Source organism: Wolffia australiana, chromosome 8 (assembly GCF_029677425.1).
Source record: "Wolffia australiana isolate 7733 chromosome 8, ASM2967742v1".
In the NCBI taxonomy this organism is placed as follows: Eukaryota; Viridiplantae; Streptophyta; class Magnoliopsida; order Alismatales; family Araceae; genus Wolffia; species Wolffia australiana.
Window position 1 is genome coordinate 7,152,769 of NC_135842.1, and position 10,866 is coordinate 7,163,634.

The 10,866-nt window shown below is 34.1% G+C and overlaps 3 non-coding genes across 3 annotated transcripts; 2 read left to right on the forward strand and 1 right to left on the reverse strand.

The window, feature by feature from the left end:
* The first annotated feature begins 5,926 nt into the window (after window positions 1-5,926).
* TRNAS-GGA (transfer RNA serine (anticodon GGA)) lies at window positions 5,927-6,013 on the forward strand. Its single transcript has one exon. It is a non-coding gene; the product is annotated as a tRNA-Ser (tRNA).
* A 1,403-nt stretch (window positions 6,014-7,416) lies between these two features.
* On the reverse strand, window positions 7,417-7,489 carry TRNAT-UGU (transfer RNA threonine (anticodon UGU)). Its single transcript has one exon. It is a non-coding gene; the product is annotated as a tRNA-Thr (tRNA).
* Window positions 7,490-9,646: 2,157 nt separating this feature from the next.
* On the forward strand, window positions 9,647-9,719 carry TRNAF-GAA (transfer RNA phenylalanine (anticodon GAA)). The gene has a single exon. It is a non-coding gene; the product is annotated as a tRNA-Phe (tRNA).
* The last annotated feature ends 1,147 nt before the right edge of the window (window positions 9,720-10,866 follow it).

The window sequence follows — 10,866 nt, forward strand, 5'->3', positions numbered from 1 at the left end:
CAGTCATTGGTCAATGCATCAAAAAGAAGCCGATGGTCATCTATTATGCTAGCAAAACCTTTGTAGATGCCTGAGTAAATTACACTACAACTGAAAAGGAATTGCTAGCTATTGTTTTTGCTTTACATAAATTTAGATCTTATTTACTAGGGCGTAAAATAGTTATCTTTTCTGATCATGCTGTTCTTAGATATTTGATGAATAAGAAAGAAGCTAAACCTAGGTGATGGAGCCGTCTACACCATCGTCGATGTCACTACTCGTCCGTGTCCAGCCTGACCGGCATGCCAAAGCGTCTGTGAAGCCGCCGGGGTTTAAATACCCCGGGTAGAGCACGTCCACACACGTGTTTGCGTATTAATTGTTTATTTTCAGTCGTTTCTATTTTTATTTGTGTTCATCACGACGAGTGCACCCTACTCATCGTGACGCGTCCATAACCTTGCATTTTTATATCCGTCCATGTCGTTTTTGCACCATTTTCAAATCTCTAGTTTTTTACCTTTGTTGTAAAAGGGGGGGTCACTTAATGGGCCTCCCTAATGGTCTTCTTGTAAGGAACCCATCATGGCCCTATATGAGGCCATGGTTAGTCCCACGTTCAAACTCAAATCTGTTTATCGTGGAAGTTACAAGTTCAGTTTTCAGATCTCACCATGAAAAGAATAGAGGAGCAAGGAGGAAGCAGAAAAAGAAGAAGGGAGAAGCGATAAAAGAAAGGGAAAGAATCGCGCCAAAAAGGATTCTTATCGCACGCCAAATTTCCCATTGAGTTCTTATCCCGCGGTCGTTATTGGAACAGGTCGTGAATTTTTCTGCAAAAGAGGGAGGCAACGCTGGGAAGGGGATAGGGTTCGTCAGCCCTCCATTCCCTCCGTCGCAGCTTCATCCTGCTACTAGAGAAACCCGCATCACCGAATCTACAGAGCATCACGAATGGTCGCAAATCACAGTCACGTGTTGCAACTCATGACGTGGAATTGTGGTAGCGCATGAGGGTGTATGTTCTCTACTGAGGCCTCCTATTGAACGGGATCTAGTTTGAAAATGGCTTTGATCTCCACCTTGACGGTCTCAATGCCAGTTTTCCCCCACGCACCTATGTTCGTCGCCAGCAGGCCGCTAACCACAACACTCCTGGTCAATTACTTGACCTCGTCAACGTCAATCCTTGGGTCTTGCAGAAGCTTGCTGACCGCCACCCACCAAGACACCGTTAAGGGCAATTCAGTCAAGGCTGACACCCCTGCACGGGTGTTGGTCTTGGGTCGGATTTGACTAGCCATCGCCTGCGACACCCGACCCTCGCGGTGCTGCTCGATCCATTCTCTGGCCTCTCCGTGCCCTGGCACAGTCTGACAAGGGTTCTTGCTGGCACTACAGTCAACGATTTAGCTTGTGTTGATGGTGTGTAATATCGCTCAGCCATAGACCTCCTGTTACTGGATCTAATCCTCCACGAAAACTCAGAAAATCTGAGTATTTTGACCAATTCAAGGTAAAAAATGGAGTTGCTCCCTCAGCAAAACTAGGATAAAGCTGAGCCAAAAGATCCCGATTCAAGATAAATTCATGAGGAAGTGGTATCTCTTTAGGATCTACTCCAGCATTAAGAAATTGGTTAATCGGCAAAGATACATGAATTTGGTGTCCCGCCCAAGAGAGAGAACCAAGTCCTAGTAACCCCGCTAAGTGGTGATTCAACATAGATTCTACATCTTGGAACCAAGCCAGTTTTGGGGCAGCTTTGTGATAATGGAACCAACCCGCAAAAAGCATTAATGCTGAAAAGACCAATGCACCAATTGCAGTACAATATAGTTGTAATTCACTAGTTATTCCAGATGCGCGCCAAAGCTGAAAAAACCCAGAGGTTATTTGTATTCCTCGGAAACCGCCGCCCACATCACCATTTAATATTTCTTGACCCACTATTGGCCAAACCACCTGGGCACTAGGTGCAATGTGAGTTGGATCACTTAGCCATGCTTCATAATTAGAAAACGAGCGCCATGGAAGTACATGCCACTCAGCCAAAGAAAGATAATGGAGAGTTGACCGAAATGAGCACTAAATACTTTTCGAGAGATCTCCTCCAAATCATTGGTATGACTATCAAAATCGTGAGCATCAGCATGTAGGTTCCAGATCCAAGTGGTAGTTTCAGGGCCCTTGGCTATTGTTCTTGAGAAATGGCCGGGTTTGGCCCATTGCTCAAAAGACGTTTTTACGGGATTCCTATCCACCAAAATTTTAACTTCTGGTTCCGGCGAACTAATAATCATTGAGTCCTCCTCTTTCCGGACAACACATACAAAGAGACCTGCCAACAGTCAAGTTTTTAGTGAACCTCTGAGAGATAGATATTTATGATTAGTTCCCTTTTCTTACTTACCATCTATCTATTTATTTTTTTAGTTATTCACTAGAGCAATTATGATATTGAAGTCAATTCGGGGCAAGTGTTCGGATCTATTATGACATAGCGATTAGGTGCTCAACGGACCTTTTTAAATCTTTAACCACTTTCCAGGTCTCACGAAAAAACGCTTTTTTTTATAATCTCGCGCATTCCTATCCTATATAAATAGGTAAGTGTCATATGCATCCAAGTGGATGCATATAAGAAATGAAATAGTTTAATTACTCTACTCTAATTAGAACTACTTTAATTAGAAATCAAAACATAACCTCATTGATAATTAATACCATCAGGATCATTCCAATATCTTGTCTTTATCTCTATTTATAGATTTAGTTAACTTTAAAAATGACTAAAAGTCTCTAGTCTCTTTTTAGCTATAGTCTCTACTCTACTCGATTCCTACATCCTTCTTGCTACCCTATATATATGACACGATAAAAAACTCAATATAATTTTTTTGTTACAAAAGGAAGGGATATAATGAAATTTCTTGATTGGATCTTTATCAGGGCGAGAATACTGTTATTTGATTTTATTTATTTAATAACCATTTGCAGGACGCAACAAACCTATTGTGATGAATTAAAAAGGGAGAGTGGTATTATTCGAACCGTCTCGTTATCTTCAACCAATTTTGTGCTTCAATATAATTACCTGGAGTAAGCGCTATAGCTTGTTTCCAATACTCAGCAGCTTGATCGGACCAAGCCTCTGCAATTTCAGAATCACCCTGTCGAATGGCCTGTTCTCCACGGTCGGAATAGGTAAATCAATTCCTTTCCTTAGAACCGTACTTGAGAGTTTCCTACCTCATACGGCTCAGCAATCAGTTATTTAGACGGACGTTGCATCTTACTCTACCCTATCTAACTTAACTGAATGAAATTTCTGATAAATTTATCCCTTTTTTTGGGGGGGGGTAAACAGAAGAAATTACTGACATAAGTTTCAAACTCTAATTTAAATCATTAAATTAGTTTTATCTTTTCTCCCACCTTCAGAAGAATGAAATATAGGTTAGGTATGGTATTTCCCATATCGTTATATTTTTCTGAAAGGTAACTATCTCGGTTTCATAGATGAAATTTATATAGAATTTTGGAAAAAGACTTTCTTCTATTTCTTCTAGAGTATATATAAGAAAAAAGACTTACTATCTTTGGGATCTGATGCTACACCGCTGCTCAATACCTTAGTGGATCAACTCTATTACATAAGTTGATTCCTAATTTTTTATCTCATCATGTTATCTCATCATGTAAGATAAATAAGCAGTTTTCATTTTATTAACTGAGAACCTTGCTAATACATCTTTACAGAGCTTCTTTTATCAATTGGATCCTTTATCCATAGAAAGAGGATATAGGCTTCATATTATGTTGGTATTTATTTTGTTCCCTGAAATCTCTTTCTTTGCTACAGCTTATAAAAATCGTTGCTTTCAACGATGCCTATGTAGAAAGCCTATTTCTTTTTCTAGTATTTCTCTTTGATTTACTAGCCGATTTGATCCTTTTTTCTTTCTTTCTATAGTGGAGATAGTCGCACGTAATGACAGATCACGGCCATATTATTAAATGCTTGTGGTAAGAATGGATTGCGTTCTAGTGCCCGAAAATAATATTCCAAAGCTTTTGTATGCTCCCCATTACTTGTGTGTATAAGGCCTATATTATAGAGTATATAACTTCGATCATAAGGATCAATTTCTGGTCGCATAGCTTCATAATAATTTTGTAAAGCTTCCGCATAATTTCCTTCAGATTGAGCCGACATCCGTTACGGTTGTCATTCTATTCAAACTATTCCCGTTCCAGAACCGTACGTGAGATTTTCACCTCATACGGCTCCTCCTTTCTGTGCATACTCTTAAAAGGAATAATCCGTGGGATCTATAAATCAAAATATCCTTTTTTATGAACTGATAGGGACTGGTATTTTTACAAGAAATCTCTAGCCATCCTTCCTGCAAGAGGTTTTATATTACCAACAATCATATAAGTGTTAGTTAGATAGAAAAGGTAACTCCAACAATTTCTTTGTCCCTAACGCCCCATTTTCAGGAATTAGTCACTTCAACGATCTTCGATGGTTATATGGGTATCCAAAATACAAACGAGATGGATGTTTGTTGTCCCAACCATTTTTTTGATTAGTCCCGATACCGATAAGTAAGTAAAAGGGGTCATTTATAACAAAGTTTTCGCGTTGTTGATTTCTAAGTGTAGTGCTTCTTCCCCTATGCCACCCATTCATACTACTAATGTAATGTAAACTAGAATTGACCTGCCTGCCATTGCAATATCTATAGGTATAACCTTTCGCTCAATACTCAAATCAACGATTCAAGCATCTGAGGCCGCATCAATCGAGGATACACGACAGAAGGCATTGTTTTCTCTCCAAGATTAACTTCACCTTCACGAAGGGTAGGTTTATTTACATAAAATATTTTCTTTCTATCTTGAACCCCAGAAATGTCTCTTTCTAGTAAGACTGATAGCTAAAAAAAAAAATCAAATCGCACCATCTCTGTAATAGGTAAATGCTTCTTTTTCTCCTGAAGTTGTCGGAATTACTCGTAATAAGATATTGGCTACAATTGAAAAGGTCTTATCAATAAAATTTCCATTTATCCGAGATCTAGGCATAATTAGCAACCCATTCTACAATTCTTCTCATTTACCTTAAGGCAAATGATCTAACAAACAAGTGAATTGTACAGTACGAAATAACATAAAAACAGACTAATTCTAAAAAGATAGACTAGACTTTACACTCAAATTGTGCCCTTTGTCGGGCGAGATAAGATTTACTATAATTGTAATTTCATCTAAATTTGGCAGTATCTCAATGAATAGAACTATGTATGACCCGTTTAATTTAACTAAGTTTTTAATTTAAAGAATCAAGAGCTTTATATTCCTCCACTCCAGATTCTGAGAACTTAAGTTAAGAAGTTTTATTTCATCATGATTCAAAGAAAAGAGAAAAAAAGAAATATTCTCTATTCACCTGTTTGTTTTTATAATGTGTCTAATACACTATAAAGTCGAAATAGAAAAACTTACGGAAGAATTCATCCATTTGTAATAGATCCATGGGGTAGATAATTAGAGGAGTTGCCATTGAGACATCAGGGGTTGACTCGAAAAAGCGTTTTTTACAATAGAACCATAGTCTAAATCTAACCATAGTCTAAAATAGCGATACTTCAGTCAGTTGATTTAGTTGAGGTTAAGTCATTGGTATTATTCAGTCTAATATATATATTATATATATATATAATAAAAAAATATTTTCGTCTTACCAAATTGTAATGTCTATCCCCTTTTCCTTAATTCTAAAAATCTATTGACTGTTTTTTTTTTTGAGTATTTTATGTGTGGAAAAGTTTTTCTATTTCCATCATTAGAATGGATTGGCTATACCTATACTGCAAAAATAGGAATTACTCGCTATTCAGTCGGTTTGTGGTCAATAATAAGATTATGTTATGTAGGAGAGATGGCCGAGTGGTTGAAGGCGTAGCATTGGAACTGCTATGTAGGCTTTTGTTTACCGAGGGTTCGAATCCCTCTCTTTCCTTTTCTCTACCTTCACTTAATTTACCACGGCTACTTAACACAATTTATTAAATAATGATTTATACCTTTATTTCTCCTCTATTAGATTTCTACCTTTATTTGAGATGAAAGATGATATTTTCTATTCCCAATTACTGTAGTATAAAAATACCAAAAAACGCGAAAAAGGAATGAAAATTTTACTCCTGATTCTTGTAATACAGAATTAGGAAAAATCTAGATCAAAAAGACCTTAGCTTAAACTTGGATTTCCCTTAGCTATTTTTCTCTCTCCGAAAAGGGGACAAAATTATCCAAGCCTTTCCTTGTGATTTTTGTTTGTTTAAGTCTGACGAGAATAATATTCTACAACTAAGAGCTCATTTATTTTCAAACCGAGCCACTTACTATCTATTATTTGGTTTACTAATCCTTTATTCTCGATTGAATCAAGAGTCAAATGTTTTGGTACTTCCTCATGGGGGGATGAAGAAATATTATTTTGAATCAGAGCTTTTGATCTTTGATTATCCTTTGTTGAAATAATATCCTGGGGTTTGCAACGATAACTTGGTATATCTACTATACGACCATTAACTAAAACATGTCTATGGTTAACTAATTGTCTGGCTGCAGGAATAGTCGAAGCCATGCCCAATCGAAAAAGGATGTTATCCAAACGCATCTCAAGTAGTTGTAGTAAAACCTGTCCTGTTGATCCTTTGGCTTTTCCAGCGATATGCACATATCTAAGTAATTGGCGCTCTGTCAAACCATAATGAAAGCGCAATTTTTGTTTTTCTTCTAAACGAATACGATATTGTGATCTTTTACCGGAACGCAATTGGTTTTTAAGATCACTTCCGGATTTAGGCCTTTTACTAGTTAGTCCTGGTAAAGCCCCCAGACGGCGTATTTTTTTGAAACGAGGTCCTCGGTAACGAGACATAAAAACTCCTTTATGTTATTATTTTATTGAAATTTCATAGAAAAAAATCTAAATTAAGGCTGAACTAAAGCATAAACAAAGCAAAGAAAAATCTACGTAAGTATTAGAAACAAGAACGAAATGGAATTGTATCTATATATACGCATTTTTTTACATGTTTTATTAGAATTAGATATTTTCTATTATAGTTTATTTAGATTTTATAGTTATAGATAGATATCCATATATATTGAGATACATGTATAGAGATATAGATACGAGATTAAGACTACGTTTTATGATGGGTGTTCTTTCTAGAGTTGTTGGATAGAAATCTAATTACTCCAATTTTTGATTCATAGGTGGAAGTTAATGTCGCATAATATAATAAATGAGCAACTCAACATTTCACGAAAGGAAAAAAAGAGCAGTCTTTTGACTTTTTTTGATGTCAAGAGGGTATCATCAATCATCAAAAAATCAGATAATAGGGAAAAAGCCAGCTATCGGAGTCGAACCGATGACCATCGCATTACAAATGCGAAGCTCTAACCTCTGAGCTAAGCGGGCTCACATAACCAAACTAACTTATAGCACGCAAATTATGAGTATCTTGACTATTTACAATTCAGTTTATTTTCTTCTTATCTTCTCTTCATTTCAGAATTATTGTATAGTCTTTTCTTTGTATGTTATATTTTTTGTCTATTATTATCTTATATATAGCCTATATTATATATATCTCTCTAGTCTAGTATTAGAGTCCTTTTTGTCTAATGTAATAGTATATAGTTGTGTATTTATTCTTATCTTAAACATTGATTAGCATAAAAAAAAATATATTACTTAACTATATTATAGTTAATTACAAAAAAAAAACAAATAAGTTAACTTAACTATTATAACTAGACTATTTATTAGCTAATCTACTTAATTCTATAAGAACTCTATTAGACCTTATATATTATAAGAATATAAGTTTTATATAACAATACCAAAACTTACTAAAATCCAATTTGACTATATTAAAAAGTACTAATAAATTTTTTGAATAAATTAGTTAAATTAGTAATGGAAGGAACTAATATATATATAATTTTAATATATAATCAAAATTCATAAGATAAGAATGAAATACTTAAATTGATAATTAAATAGAACTATAAAAAATTATAAAAATGTATTCAATATGAATTGAGAAATTCAATAAAAACTTTTTTTAATCTAAAAAAAAGAAAAAAAAATGAAATTAAATTAGAACAATTAGAGTTATACTAGGGTCTTATTATATATAGTCTTTTCTTTAGTCCCATCTCTTTTATTCGGCATATAGCAGATCTAGTCTAAGATAAGGATAAAGATACAATCCAGATCATAGTTTTCTGGTTTCATTTGTAAAGTAAGTAAATAGGACAAAACAGAGAAGATTAAATATCGACCGTTGCAGTATTCCATGTACCGATGTAAAAATCAAGTGGGTAGAGACATAGATCTAGGGATATATCTTATCACTATTGAATTGCAGATATATCAATGATAGAATCAATTTCGATTGGGATATGGATCATTTGATAAGGTTAAAACGAGAGAATAGATCAAAAAAGAGCCGTAAATACTTTTTCGCTATACTATAGAAATCAGTAGCTAATTTAATTAACTCCACATTTGGATTTCTAAAATAGAAATAAAAGAAGTGGAAGGGATGACAATGGAATTCCAGTCTGAAATAAAAAGAAAGGGGATATGGCGAAATAGGTAGACGCTACGGACTTAATTGCATTGAGCCTTGGTATGGAAACCTACTAAGTGGTAACTTCCAAACTCAGAGAAACCCTGGAATTAAAAATGGGCAATCCTGAGCCAAATCCTTGTTTTGAGAAAAAGGATAGGTGCAGAGACTCAATGGAAGATGTTCTAACAAATGGAGTTGATTGCATTACGTTGGTATCTGGAATTATTCTTTCTATCTAAGAAAGGCTAACCCTCTATACCAAACACACACGTATATATACTGATATTTCAACTGATTAATCAGGACCCGAATCCAGAATATTAATTTAAATATTTAATATATCTATAAATAGATAAATTAAAATAAAAAATTTTTTAATTTCAGATTTAAAAGTTATTCTGAATTCATTCCAATTTAAAGTAATAGTGGAATATTCAGTAATCAAATCATTCACTCCAGAATCTGATTTATTCTTATTTTGACAATAAAATAAATTGGACGAGAATAAAGAGAGAGTCCCATTCTACATGTCACTACTGACAACAATGAAATTTATAGTAAGAGGAAAATCCGTCGACTTTAGAAATCGTGAGGGTTCAAGTCCCTCTATCCCCAAAAAAACGATTTGACTTCCTAAGTTTTTTTCCTCTTTTTCATCGGTGACTCAAAATTGACTGTATTTTACATTTACTCTACTCCTTCACTAAAAGATCCGAGCACTTTATGTTTAGACCAAGGGTTTTTGTATACGTACAAATGAAGATATATGGACAAATAGTCGAGAATAGTGAAGTGACTTATTCACTAGTAACAATTTCTAGTGTTAGGTTATCCTTTCACTTATAATATCAATCTTGAAATTCCTATTTACGTTAAGACCAAAAAAGTCAAAAAAGTTTTAAACGCCTATTATTTTTTTTTGTCCTGTTATTTTAATGAACACAAACAGAAGTACTAGATGGAGTAAGATAAGGTGATGCATGTCAAATAGTATAGTCGGGATAGCTCAGTTGGTAGAGCAGAGGACTGAAAATCCTCGTGTCACCAGTTCAAACCTGGTTCCTGACAACTAATTAATTCTCGGAAGAATAGAATACAAATTCAGCAAGAAAGAAAGGTCTGAGTACATTAATAGAACTTGATACGTACTTATTCATCCTTATAGCTTATAGTTAGATAAAGAGGAGGATTTGATGACTTTAAGATAAGTGCTGTGGGTGTGGGGTTAAAAATTCCATTATACTCACTTTTTTGTCTTTAAATTATGACTGATCTCATTGATTCAAAAAGTTTCGTTTTTCATTTTTTACCATTATATTTCTTATATTTTCTAATTCTATTATTATTATGTACTTAGATTAATATTATTAGATCTAATTATATTACTAATAAAAGAAATTTATTAATGAATAAAAATAACAAAAATGCATAATAATTCCAAGAAAAAAGTTCACTAACTTTATCTATATTTTAAGTAATATATAAATCAAAAAAGTCAAAATAGCACCCCTAACTTATAGGGGTTGAAAGATAAAAAGAGATCAAATTAATTATCCTTTTTATAGACAGTACAAATTAAATCTGATTCTTTTTTGATTAGTGAATTTTTTCTTTTTCGATGTATTTTTAATTTATTCTTACTTGTTTTACTTTACTTTATTTTATGGGATTTATCTATGTGATATGCGCGGTACAAAGTTCATAGTACAGAACCCTTTTCATTCATTCTATTGTGTCTCCTTATCAAAAAACGAAGAGCATTTTAAATGGGGTTAGGAATAATATAAATTAACTCTTTTTAACTGATGCAGAATACGAATTAGAATCAAGTAACTCTGTTTTATAGGGAACAGACCTTAAAGTAAAAGTATTCTTTGACTTGAAATATGAAGTTGTATCATCTAAGTGACATAAGTTTCTTATCATTTAATGAGCATCTTGTATTTCATAGAAATTGGGAGTAATATAGTCCTTACGTAAAGGCCAACCTATCCAACTTTCAGGCATCAAAATACGTTTAAGGCGTGGATGATTATCATAAGAAATTCCTAACATATCATAGGATTCACGTTCTTGAAAATCTGCACTCCTCCAAACCCAGAAAACAGATGGGACTATAGGATTTTCCCTTGGGACAAAAACTTTTATACATACTTCCTCCGGTTGATCAACCCCATACTGTATTCTCGTAAGATGATATACACTAGCTAAAAAT